This window comes from Sturnira hondurensis, unplaced genomic scaffold (assembly GCF_014824575.4).
Source record: "Sturnira hondurensis isolate 20B ecotype Veracruz unplaced genomic scaffold, ASM1482457v3 Scaffold0015509, whole genome shotgun sequence".
In the NCBI taxonomy this organism is placed as follows: Eukaryota; Metazoa; Chordata; class Mammalia; order Chiroptera; family Phyllostomidae; genus Sturnira; species Sturnira hondurensis.
In genome coordinates, this window is record NW_028088140.1 from 3968805 (window position 1) to 3981200 (window position 12396).

Sequence of the window (12396 nt, forward strand, 5' to 3'; positions counted from 1 at the left end):
GTGAAAATAAGTAGTTTTTAATTTTTGTGAATGTTCATAAGCTTTTAATGTCCCTCAGTGTGCTTCCATTTATTTCTCCCTCTCAAACTATGGCCCTGAATGTGACTGTGAGAGAGATTTATGATCCATGAATAAGAGAAGAAATGATAACATTTGCATTGATTTCAAGAAAAAGGAACAAGTTAGTGAGTGGATTACAGGGAACAATGTCAAGATAAATTGGATGAGGAGACAGTAATTAGTTCCAGTAATCTTTTCCAAAAGACAGGTAAGCTTAATACATTTTTTCTTGTCAAATTTTGCCACAAACATCTGTGTATTTCTAAATAAATGTTGCACCTTCTCTTAAATACAATTTCTAAAGCTTCAGTATCTTTTGATAACTTTCTCTCAAGGTATACTTGATAGAAGATTACTGGTATGATTATATTTCTAGATGTGTCTTTGGCAATAATATGGAAGCAATATGTATTAATATTAGAAAAATTTGAGAGAAATGAAAAAATAATGTTTACAACATTGTATACTTACCCAACAAACAACAGCATGGTAGTTTGTTGAATAAATACAAATTTTAAACTAGGGGTTAAAGATTTTGAGAACATGTTTTCATTCTACTTATGATTAGCTGGGTGACCTAAGAAAATGATGTTTTTCTTTGCAGTTTAATTTTAGTAAAATAAAAAATAAAATAAGGGCCTTACCTTGCCTATGGATATAGAAAGAAGTTCATCTGCATTATTTAGAATGTATCTGCCCCATGCAAAATTTCCCCCAAATACAAAGAGCCACAAAGCTCAATGTGCAGATGAACTTCTTTCTATATCCATGCATATGATGGCTAGTGGGAAGAAGAGTGATTGGTAAATCTGAACAAGGAAATAAAGTGACTACACTAACTATGAATGAATTCTGAAATAAACTAGGAGGTTTTGAGAAAATATGATTTGGGCACAAATCATAAAATACTTGAGCTTTCTCAGATGATTCTTATACAACCTCAAGTTCATGAATATTGTAACACACTGGTGCTTCTTACACTTCTAGTTTAAATGTTTATTACCTAGAGATTTGTTAAAATGAAGATTATAATTCAGAAGATCTGTAGTTTACCTTGAACATATGCATTTTTAACGAGCCCCAAGGCATTTTTAATAATTCTAGTACCACACTTTCAGTGGCAAGGTGGTACTTTCTCTGAAGGCTAGATGGTTTCCATACCAATTGGAGAGATGATCAAGATAAGTGGCATAGTGATACAGCCACGTCATCCCGATGTGCTAGACATTTCAACAAGAGACTGATTTGAAATTCAGAGAGAGAAGGACATGAATTTGAGGTAGTTATATAACAGGGTAAAGAATAACCAAAAACAAATTGGAAAAAAACTGAGGTAATCTGTGGCTGTGAAAAGTTTGAATGTATACAATACAGTGGCAACTTGATAAACAACACTAAACAGCAGGTGGTACACAAAATTTGTGTAGAGAAGAACAAATTTGATCAAACATCTCAATAATAAATCAAAATGAAGGGAGACAGATGCAGCTGGGTCAGCTTCAAAGACTCAGAATAAAAGAGGGACTTAAAAACTTGAGCAGTAACATCTGCACAGTAAAGGAGAGACCCAAAAGCCAATGAGGATGAAGTGGCTTAGAAGAGAAAAAGAAAATTAAGATGTTTTCCAGGTGGTGGCAAGACCAAAAGGCAAAGGAAAACATATTTGTTATGGATGTCATCTGTCATCTTTTTGGAGCACGTAACCCTAGCTGAGGAGCAGGGACAGGAGAGGGAAGTCCACCTGGCAGGAAAGAAGATAAGGGGGAGGTTACCTAGAGAAGCAATTAGGAAGAGAGTCCATAGAAAATGAGATGATGTCTGCTGTGTTTTGAACTAAACTGACCAAAAAAAGTCAATGCAGGCCTTGAGAAAAATAGCTCTCAAATCAAGAGAGAAATGCAGTAAAAGAAAAAAATTACAAGAGAAAAAATCGTATACAAAGAGTGCCTTTACCAATTGAAATCCAAAGTTGATTTTTTATGACTCATTATTAAGAAGGAGGAAGATGACATCAATTCAAGTTTTGACAAATTCCAAATAACTGTATTAAAGACTGATGGGAAGGGATTGCATCACAAGAATAAAAAATATTTTTGAAAGCAGGAAAGAACAACAAAAATAAACAACATGGTTAAAATAAAGTAGTAGGTAAAATAGTAAAGGCCAATGACCAACTGGTTGGAAAGCATGATACAGAGAAAAGTATGTGGGAAAAGAGTCTGGAAATGTAAAAATAAGAACCCTATTCATCTGGAGGAAGTTGGGAAGTTTCCACTCATCCATGGCACAGATACATTGCAGTAGTTGTTTGAGCCTTGTCCTGGTGATTACCAATAGGCCTTCCTCTCTTTTGGCTCTTCTCCCACCTTCTCATCCTTACTCATTTATTAACAGTGTATTGCCCCACCTTCTTTCAAAAGATAGTTGACGCTGTTAAGGGAAGGAAGAGTCAGACAGTAGTGCAAATGGTAAAAACAGATTTTTTTCAGGAAGTATTGCAATACAGGAAAAGAGACCTCAGTATAGAACTGGGCTCAGTTCCAAGTACAGCAAGGTCAATCAAGGATTTCTACCCAAGAAGCAGGCTGAGGAGACTGGTGGATGGCAAATTATTAAGAAGAGACGTTATGGGTAGGGAGATTCTTAATAAACAGACCTAAAGGAATTAACAGGACCTAAACAGGACAAAATATTCTCAGGCCTTTCTCACGTCCTTTTTTTCAGATCCTGGTAGATGACTAATTTAGCACCTGATAAATGAATCTGAGTTATGACAGTAATGTTTAATTTTTTCTATCTCATTTCTTGAAGATATGTTGGTGAGACTAAATAATATTTACATAGGGATACAAAATGAGAGGGTATTCATTTGAGGGTATTTTCAGCTACATAAACTCCCTGAAAAGAAGATCAATCTTATATGATAGGCAAAGCACTATAATTTTTAAACACCTGATTGGCCTTGGTACATATCCAATTCTGCCATTACCCAATGTTCTCAAATCTATTTCAGAGTTTATCTGAGGAAGGGAAGGAAAATTATCCAAAAATAAGTAACCACATAAATCATTTCTCATTATGATGTACATCATTCAAAACACCTTTGAGAAGTTCAAAAAAGTAAAACATTTTTGTAGAGCAGAGGTGCAATTACTATCATGTTAATTACAAAAGAAAAAATGACCAAGCATTAAAAATAATTAAAGATATCATAATTTTAGAAAAAAATATGCACACAAAAACAAGTGATCTCTTTTATATAGTTATCATGGGTGATATCATACAATAATGTTTCTATTCCTCAATACATTTTGAAACACTTCCCAGCAATTTTTATCAAAGTCACTTCATAAGTCATACCAAAAAATCATTCCCATAAAATTATGGTCATTGACTACATATTTGTACATTTTTGCCACAGCATCTGGATCTGTATTTTTTAAAAACAAATGAATTTAAATAATATTGTTTAAAGTTAACTTTTACATAATAGACCCAAATTGGAAATAACTCAAAGGTCTTTTATTAGAAAATAAATAAATAAATGGTAGCATATTTATACAATAAAATACTATACTGAAATAAAAATTACATGGACAAATCTCAGAGACATGATGTTACTGAATAAAACAAAGCAGACATAGGAGAGTTCCTATTACATGGTGCCATTGACATGAAGTTCAAGAATGAGCAAAATAAATTGTTCATAGAAAAAAATAATCTGTGTGAACATAAATGAAAGGATCAATGTGGTGTGTTGAAATAATTATCTATGTCACATTGAATATAGTTTTTAACTTGAATTGTTTTAAGAACCAAATTTCCTGACTGCTTACTGGTAGTGCTTTTTACTGGCTGTAGTTTTACAAGGAAAGAAAAAATAAAGATTGATTCAGAATTTCTTTGAAATAAACAAGATAATATATTCCCTTTGCTATTTCTTTGGGCATGAGACAGAAATAATTCTGCAAATGATTAACTTGGAACAATAATTAATACACTCATTGCTGTAAACAGCCAGTTGTGTATTAAACTAAGTTTCTGACAATTTTAGAGCCATTATTCAGAATAAAAATAGCAATGTGTTTTTCCCCAGCATGAACAAGACGGGATCTCTTTATGCATAGTGATCTGGTGTCTTGTTTAGCAGAATCTAGGTGTCTGTCAATTGTTAAGTATCAGCACAATATTTTTCTGTTCTTTCCTTCCAGTGTGAATCAAAAACAATTCATACTAAATTATTTTTCCTTATAAGGGGAGTGTTGATAACAACCACATGTGTAAATGATTCCTTTTTTTTGGTACGGATTTTTTCAATTACAAATTTCTGAACTGCTTAGAAACTATGTATAATGAGGCTGCATTAAGAAGATATCATTAAAAAGTTTATTTCTTCAGCAAATTTCCTTTAAAAATGTGTAGTAAATGACCTCTTATCTTGCATTTTCCATTCAAGGGCTCTTTAGTAATTGTTTTGAGTCAAGCCGAAGAGAAATGATCCTTAGATTTTGAATAAAACTTCTGTCTTTGCCTTTCATCTACAAACACAGAGCTTATAATAATCTACTCCTGACCAAAAGTTTATAGCCTTTGAAAAGGAAAAAGTGAGTGTGTATGTAATTTGTAGCAATTAGAAAATGAATGAACCATCTTTTCAAAGAGGTAGTCAATAGGATTCACTCATTCAACAGGGACCAACTTAGGTAAGGTTTTGACCCTATGCAAAGAAGAGGTGAGATTGCATTTCGTTTAGAAAGCAGTGAACAGTTTTAAGTAGTGATATGTAACAACATACCTGAATTGTTTTGGCTGCCATCTGTAGAAATCCTTGAAGTGGGACAAGCCTGGAGACAGCAAGATCAGCTGGGAAACTAGCACAAAGTTGATGGTCGTCAGCAGGGAGAGACTTGGATCTTTCCACGAGAAGCTAACAGAAGAGGAAGGAAGGCCTGAATATTCTAGAATAATTCTTCAATTTTTATCTTAATCAATTGGAATAGACAATAGTGCTATTTAATGAAGTGAATATGTCACAGAGAGAAGCAAGTTAAAGGAAAAATGAATCAAACATTCTTAAAATATTTTTTTATTTTATGTACTTATCTTTAGAGGGGAAGAGAATAAGAGATATATCTATGTATGGTTGCCTCTCATGAGTCCCCCGCTGGGAACTGGCCCACAACCCAGGCATGTGCCCTGACTGGGAATCAAATCGCGATCATGTGGTTCGCAGGCCCATGCTCAATCCACTGAGCTACACCAGCCAAGGCAAATCAAACATTCTCAGTTGGCCATATTTAGTCTGAGATTCTTACTAGACACCCAAAGAGAGATATTCAAGAGGCAGCTGAACATGCAGGTATTACATTTAGGAGAAGGGACAAATTAGAAACATAAAATGGAGTAAAGATAGCCTTTTCAACAAATGGTATTGGGAGAACTGGACAGCTACATGCAAAAAAAAAAAAAATGAAACTTGAGCACCAACTTACACCATACACCAAAATAAATTTAAGGTGGATGAAGACGTAAATATAAGCCATGAAACCATTAAAGCCCTAGAGGAGAGCATTGGCAGGAAAATCTCGGATATTCCCCGCAGGAACATTTTTACTGATACATCCCCTAGAGCAAGGGACATAAAGGAAAGAATAAACAAATGGGATCTCATCAAAATTAAAAGCTTCTGCATGGCTAAGGAAAACAGTATCAAGATACAAAGAGAAGCAACAGTTTGGGAAAACATATTTGCCAATGATACCTCAGACAAAGGTTTAATCTCCAAAATACACAAAGAACTCACTCGACTCCACTCATAGAAGATGAGCAACCCAATTAAAAAATGGAGAAAGGACTTGAACAGACACTTCTCCAAGGAGGACATACAGAGGATCCAGAGACACATGAAAAGATGCTCGATATCACTAGCTATCAGAGAGATGCAAATTAAAACCACAGTGAGATACCACTTTACACCAGTCAGAATGGCTATGATAAACAAAGAAACAAACAAGTGTTGGAGAGGTTGTGGGGAAAAGGGGACCCTAGTTCACTGTTGGTGGGATTGCAGACTGGTACAACCACTATGGAAAACAGTATGGAATTTTCTAAGAAAACTAAAAATGAACGTGCCTTTTGACCCAGCAATTCCACTGCTAGGAGTATATCCTAAGAACACTGAAACACCAATCCAAAGAACCTATGCACCCCGATGTTCATAGCAGCACAATTTACGATAGCCAAGAGTTGGAAGCAACCTAGATGCCCATCAGCAAATGACTGGATCAAAAAGTTATGGTACATTTACACAATGGAATTCTATGCTACAGAAAGGAAGAAGGAGCTCCTACCTTTTACAACATCATGGATGGAGCTGGGAAGCATTATGCTGAGCAAAATAAGCCAGGCAGTGAAAGACAAATACCATATGATGTCACCTTTAACAGGAATCTAAACAACAAAACAAATAAACAAGCAAAATATGACCAAAGACACTGAAATACAGAACAGGCTGACAGGGACCAGAGGGGAGAGGGGAGAGAATCACAGGGGAAAAGGGGATGGACTCACATGAACAAGTATAAAGGACACATGGACAATAACTAGGTGGGGGGCGGAAATGAGAGGGAGGTGGGGAGCACTGGGGGAGGGCAGGGCTGGGAATATAAGACAGAAAACTGTACTTGAACAAGAATTAAATTTAAAAAATAAATTTAAAAAGGAAACAAATTGATTAGAGTCATCTGCATGGCGTTTTAAAGCCAGTTCGTCAGTGAGCTAAACCATGAAAAATAAAAGCGATAAGGAAACCCAAAACACTCATGCATTTAAAGGTTGAATAGATAAGAAAGAACAAGCCAAGGAAAATGAAAGTATTGAAGAAAAATGAGGAAACTGGAACAGCATGTGGTATCAGAGAAACTTAGAAAAAAAGTGTTTCTTCAAACAGAATGAATGGCAGTGTCGGGTGCTGCTACAAGGGTGGTAAGGGGCCCTCTGCCATGAGAGCACCCAGGGCCCTTTCTGGAACATGGTGCTGCTCAATAAATGTCATTTCTCTTCATTTTCTATTTGCTTTTCAGGAGGCAGTAATAGTTAGCAGCTAGGAGTATAGGCTTGGGGGCCAGCCTGCCCTCACATCTTTCCTCTAGCATTCCATGGCCGTGTGGCCTCCAACAAGTGGTTTCACCGTTCAGTCTTTGGGTTCCTATAGTTCAAAATGGCGGTGCCTATTTCATAGGGAATTTGCTAAAACATTGCAATCAATCAGTAAGATTGCTTACTATCTGCTTTCTTATTTAATTTTTCCATGTTACATATTTTAAAATACTATCTGATAATAAATATGAGTTACTTTTTGATTTTCATAATAAGTACTTGGCTAAGTGGCTTCACACTTACTTCTAGTTATGTAGCCAGTGAGACAATGAACAAAAGTACTCTTTTCATATTGTGCACACATCTGCCTTTAAATAATATATTTTTGTTGATTGGGGTCCTGTGTATGGGCACAGAGGAGGGACTAGCAAGGAACAGCTGGGCATCCAGAGGCTGTAACAGTGGGAGGTTCTTTCCACCATAGGACCAAAGGGATGAGAAGAAATGGTGTAACCAGAGTTCACTGAGACTTGGAATTGCAAAAGAGTGTTTTTCTGGTGGGAAAGAGAAATACAAATATTGCCAGGGACAGGGTGCTGACAAAGGGAAGGCAAGGGGGAGAAATGTACAACTTGCCCTTTCACCTTTGTGTCATAGTTTACTGGGACTACAGGCTAATTCTAAGCAAAAGCCAGTTCACAAGGGAGCCAGGATAAAGCTGTTGTCAGAAATTAGCCTCCTAAGGCCCAGATGGGGTAGATCAGGACGGCGCATAGACTAAGGGTACAAAGAGAGAACAACCAAGTACAATTTGCTGTTCTCTAGTGTTTTGTTCTTGGCCAAGTCCCAGTAAATGATATCCAGATAAGGGCGATTCCTCCCCAGGTCAATACCCTCCTTCCATGCTGGTGGCCAACCACAACCAAGAAGATAAACTCCTGTATCTAATTTCACATCAGCCAGGTTTTCACAATAATCAAACAATGTGGAATCCCCTTAGCACTTTCTTTCCAATTGTAAACAGAGCATACACGCACATCAGTTGAAAGATTGTTTATAAATTATAAAATTGAAAGGCTTGATCTAAACTTTTAGGGAAAATAAGCCAAAAATTTTGTTTGTTTCCAAGTTTTGGAAAGAATTCCTTACTTTGACAACATTCCACAAGAATGTCTTCATTCTTGTGTTGTTTTTTTTTAATTGAAAACTTTTAAACTGTTGACACTATGGATTTTAAAAATAAGCAGATGGGTATGTCTTTGTGACTTCATTTCATGTTGAAGGTATAAATATTTATAGAGATAGAAGACAATGTCTGCATTTTTTAATCTTAATAAATAAAAGAATTTGTCAATGTCATTTTATCCATCCATTTATTGTTTACATGTTGATGTTTAAGAGGTTGATGGCTGTGGCAGGAAATTCTTCAATCACTAAGTCACACTAGGTAATTCATAGTTTAAAAAATACAAAGGAAATAAGTTCTTTAAAAACAGGCTCATGGGTCAAAAAATGTGAGATCAGCGAAATTTGCCATTATCATGACAAAAAGACTGAAAATCCTTCTCAATAAAAGACAACTTTTTCTTATATATATATAAAAAAACATTTGTTCATTTTACAGGCAAAAAAAAAGTATTGGGCACAGAGCAGCTCTAAACTTGAGCCAGAGGAGTTTGTTCGGGACGCTGGCCTTTGTTCAACCTGGGCGACTTCAGGCTGCCACAGCACGGTAGTGTCGGGACCCCTTGACTTTCCACTGAGTTCTGCTGAGATGGAACCTTGGAAGATAGTGACTCTATGCTCCTAAATTTCAGAAAAGACAGCATAAAATTTTGCTATGTAAAAAATATCAGAAAAGCAGTTTCTTACCTCTCTCCTTACAGTATTTGAGATTAACAGACCTTAATCTTTAGATACAAAAATTCCCCATCTCCCCAGTTAAACTCACTTTATGAAGTAATGGAAACCATTACTGTCACATAATAAACTGATGATAGTATAAACTATCTTGTATTTCCAAACAAGATCAATTCTTACACAGTTCTTTTGTTTTGAAGTGTACTCTACTATAGTAAAATAGATGGTAATTATGAATTGCATTTTGTCAAACATAGAATTTGAAAGAAGCAAAGGTCTCTCATGGGAAGTCAATACGTAATTGTTATGTACCAACTGAGTACAAAGTCTAAATTAATAAAAGCAAATAATTTATATTATTATGCTTCTTTTTTTTAAAGATTTTATTTATTTATTTATCTTTAGAGGGGAAGGAGAGAGGGAGAGAAGCATCAATGTATGGTTGCCTTTTGTGCGTCCCCTGCTGGGAAATGGCCTGTAGGGAACTGGCCTGTAACCCAGGCATGTGCCCTGACTGGGAATCGAACTGCAATCATCTGGTTTGCAGGCCCGCGCTCAATCCACTAAGCTACACCAGCCAGGGCTATATTACTATGTTTCTTTATTTCTCATGGTCTTTTTTTGTCCAAAGTAATTTTTGTGCAATGTAATTTGATCAAATTTATATCTTTGGGAGCATTACTATAGTCTGGTTCTTGCTTTGCCAATGTCATTTTCTCTATCAAGCATAGAGCCACATTAAAGAGATAACCGATGAGGGAAAGAGCCCCGTGACAACAGCCGACATATGCTTTCAGTATTCATGGGGCAATATGAGCCCAAATACCCAATCAACTTTCATGGAGCACCTAAGGTTTGACCTGATACCACAGCAAGATTGATTGTATAGACATCAGTAACTTTTACTTGGAATCAAAGTCTATAAACTGACGGTCTGGCTATTTTGGTTTCCAAAATAGTTTTAAAGTAATATCTCAGATTATTTAGAATATATCTGCCCCATGCAAAATTTTCCCCTAATACAAAGAGCCACAAAGCTCAATGTGATCAAGATACATACTTTTCAAAAAATGCCAGGTTGGCTAGTTACAATGTGCTGTGGCTGTTAGTGGAATCTTGTATATTGGAGGCTTAACTAAGAGGAAAGTCAGCTCTGGGCTCCTTCATTCAGTGGACAGATTCCCAAGCCACAGAGCAAATACAAATGAGTCCAGCTAAGACCAGTTCAAGTGCCATTTTAAGTATGCATCCAATTTCCCAATGTGGATTGCATAAGAATATTGTGGCAATTTCTAATGCTATGTCATATAAACTGGGATACATTTTAAGAGTAAAAATTCACTCTTTAGCTAAACACATTAAGAATTTTTTAAAAACTTTGTAGCTAGTATCAGAATATATTTATTTGACAAAATTTCTAGCTTTAGTTTTACCAGCAGAGTCAAATAGTCAAAAAAATTTTTATCTTTGATCAAAGTTCTTGTTTTCCAAAATTATTTCCCCTAGTGATAACGCATTCTAGAGAAAAAATGTTTTGAGTTATTCTTTGTCAAATAACTTACAAGGAAAAAATACCAGCTACTATATTTTTCTAATTAGACCCTTTTAAAAGAAAGGTGACTGGGAAAAATAGAGTATGAGCAATATAGACTTCTTTTTTATTATATACTTTTTACTTCATTTTTCAGATGGAGCCCAGAATGATAGTAATTTGCCTAAAACCACATAGCTGAGGAGTATTCTGCTATGAAAAAATTAATGTGTTTAAATTAATTAATTAATGTGATACACACTGAGCAGTATGTATCATTGAGTGCATTAAGGTAATTTTATTATGCAAAAAGTATATTTAAAATGCATGAAAATATTGTTGGCTATGAGAATCTCTGAATTCTAAGGTGACAGAAAAAAACCGTAAGAGAGTGAAACCAATGAACTGGAGATGAGAAGGGGAAGACTCTTTGAACTGCTGAGTTGGGGAGAAAAGAATTTGTCACTGGAAGTAGAGAAGTCATTCTAAAGAGAATTTTTTCTGGTTTGTTTGTTTTGTTTTATTTGTTTCTTTTGGTAGAAAATATTCCCATATGACAAAGTGAAAAGATAAGAGAATCAGAGCAGTACTCTATGAAACACTGGGAAAAAAATTCAAAAAAATTACAGTAGATTAGATCTTGCGTGACAAATTTGATAAATATGATAGGGAAATATGGCGGCATCACTGGAGATTTCTATTGATAAAGCTAAGGGCAATCTGTGTCTAGGATCATTTTAAAAATAAATGAAGCACAGGACCAATAACTTGTATATATGCAGGAAAGTCTATTGTACTAACCCTCATGCTGAGTGCCATGTGGTGTAGGAGGAGCACTACCAAATAATGTGGTGCAGAGACAGTTAGTAATGGGCCCACTTAAGGCCCTTTACTAAGCCACTTGAATGGTTGGGAGGTGGTGTCAAATTTCTAAGCAAGGGCTGCTATGAAGAGAAAAATCTATATAAAGCATAGACTTCACATAACATCTGGATTTAGGTGTGCCTAAACGAATCACACTGTTACACAGAAAGACTTTCTGTGTAACAGAAAAAAGAAAACATTCGTAGCCACAGATAACAGTACAGTGGTTACCAGAGGGAAAGAGGGGCAGGAGATAGTAAAGGGTAAAGCGGTCAAATATGTGGCGGAAGGAGATTGGCTGTGGGTGGTAGACACAACACAATATACAGGTAATGTATCATGGAACTGTATACTTGAAACCTATATAATTTTAACCAATGTTACCCAGTAATTTTAATAAAACATACAAAAAAAGAAAAAGGCTTGGGGAGTGTCAGATGCCTACAAATATTGTGATTTTACAAATCTTCCAACTCATGAGAATCATATCCATTTTTTGTGTAATGAGCATTTGTTTAATTCACACTTAACTTCTGTCTACTCCCAAGAGTTCAAAGTATTGATGTAACATCAAGCACAGATCAATGCAACACAAAGGCCTTCCACAAGTGCGTAGTTAAGAGCTACACACAAAAAAGCCCATGTTATTACATATACAATTCTGTCTATATTCAAAAAAATTCTGAAAATTAGACTTAAAAAGAAAGCTGATATATGAGGTCTGTCCAGAAAATGTCCAGCCATTGTTAATATAATGAGAATGATTTGTGCCACATCGATGTAACCTGGCAGCCAAGGACAGTGGACTGGAATGTGCATGCATGAACAATGTTGTCCTTCACTTCACGACCAGTGGGGGTGGTGGATGCTCTTGAGTGAGCATGTGTACTGTGTGGCCATTTTCTTCAAAATGAGTGAGTAGGTAAAAGAATCTGCATGAAATTTTGCATTAAGCTTGAACATTCTTCTGTGGAAACTGTTTG